Genomic DNA, 1731 nt, shown 5'->3' on the forward strand with positions numbered 1-1731 from the left:
TTATGATATTCTTTAACTCAATAGCAAATGTTAGAAATACTTTCAAAATGATATTTAACAATTGCATGTTAGATATACATAATTTAATAATGTTATTATAATTTTTAAAAGTTTTATACTTTTTGATATGGGGACACGCGCTTCTAAAACTAGTTTGTTTAACAGTAGGAAAGTATAGAGAAGCAACAAGAGTTAAAATAGGCTTTCGTATGCAATATTAAGTATTAGTAGAATACGTTCTACTAATACTTACAATAAGTTTTCTTTTAAAGTTAACTTCTACCTATAAACAAAACCAGATTAATCTCCAACTAAAATGTTTCGGAGAGAAATAAACAACATTCAGTAGCAATAAAATGTTTCGGAGAGAATATAAGAGGGATAGATTAAGCACTGGATTTCCCTCATCGGCTGGCACAAAGAAAAACAAGGAGTTGGAGGGGTATAGAAGCATGGCAAGGAGCTACATGAAACATACTTACCTGGACGGGGTCAATGGGTTATCAATAAGACCCATGGCCTAGGTTGGTAACTTCCATTGCACTTTGGAGGGATGCCCGCCTAAGGTCGATCCAAGTGGTCGAGCCTATGTCATAATTTGTGGCAGTGGAGGCCTGCGTTCGCGCGGCCCTTACCCAATTCTAAACCTAAAATTTTCTAGTCATTTGGTTTTATTTTGTCTAATGGCCTGAAATTCTCACAATGAGTTTTTTTTTTTGCTACACGAAAGAAAGCTATCTTAATATAACTATAAAGGATGCCACTCAAACAACCTGCAACTGCTCTGTTTTCTGCAATTCAATCACAAGAAAGACAAAACCTTCATTGGAAGTTCAAAATATTTAGTCGAACACATTCTATGCAACATTCTACTCAGCTTTCTCGATTCCTATTCCGGATACAACCAAATTCGGATGGACCCGGACGACCAAGAATAGACTTTCTTTATCACTAAATTTGGCGCCTACTATTATAATGTAATGCCATTTGGATTAAAGAACGCTGGTTCCACCTATAAATGCATAGTAAATCGGATGTTCGAAGAACAAATAGGAAATTCAATGGAAGTTTATATTGACGACATGTTAGTTAAGTCCCTGCGAGCAGAGGACCATTTAAAACATTTGTAGGAAACCTTCGACGTATTGAAAAAATATAATATGAAGCTGAATCCGGAGAAGTGCGCATTCAGGGTCGAATCGGGAAATTTCCTCGGATTCATGGTATCCAATCAGGGGATCGAGATTAATCTGACAAGATCAAGGCCATAGAAGACATCATCATGGTGGACAGCGTCAAGGTCGTTCAGAGGCTGACCTGGTGTATAGCCGCCCTGTGCCGGTTCATATCAAGGTCCTCGGACAAAAGCCATCGGTTCTTCTCACTGTTGAAAAACAAGAATATTTTTTCCTGGACCCCGGAATTCCAATAAGCTTTGGAAGAACTCAAACGATACCTTTCGAGTCCGCCACTGCTCCACACTCTGAAGACGGATGAGCAACTGTACCTCTACTTGGCAGTGTCCGAGGTGGCGGTAAGTGGATTTTTGGTCCTGGTAGAGGAAAGTACGTAATTTCCTATTTACTATGTCAGTAAAACTCTAGGTGAGGCTGAAACAAGGTATCCTCACCTGAAAAAATTGGCGCTCGCTTTGCTAAGCGCCTCCAGAAAACTAAAACCGTACTTTCAATGTCACCCTATATATGTCGTAACCTTTTACCCACTGAGGAA

General features: G+C 39.0%; 1 non-coding gene across 1 annotated transcript; it reads left to right on the top strand.

Moving 5' to 3' along the window:
* Positions 1 to 474: 474 nt before the first annotated feature.
* On the top strand, positions 475 to 635 carry LOC142177875 (U1 spliceosomal RNA). The gene has a single exon (XR_012706417.1). It is a non-coding gene; the product is annotated as a U1 spliceosomal RNA (small nuclear RNA).
* Positions 636 to 1731: the final 1096 nt, after the last annotated feature.

This window comes from Nicotiana tabacum, chromosome 23, assembly GCF_000715075.1.
Source record: "Nicotiana tabacum cultivar K326 chromosome 23, ASM71507v2, whole genome shotgun sequence".
Classification (NCBI taxonomy): Eukaryota; Viridiplantae; Streptophyta; class Magnoliopsida; order Solanales; family Solanaceae; genus Nicotiana; species Nicotiana tabacum.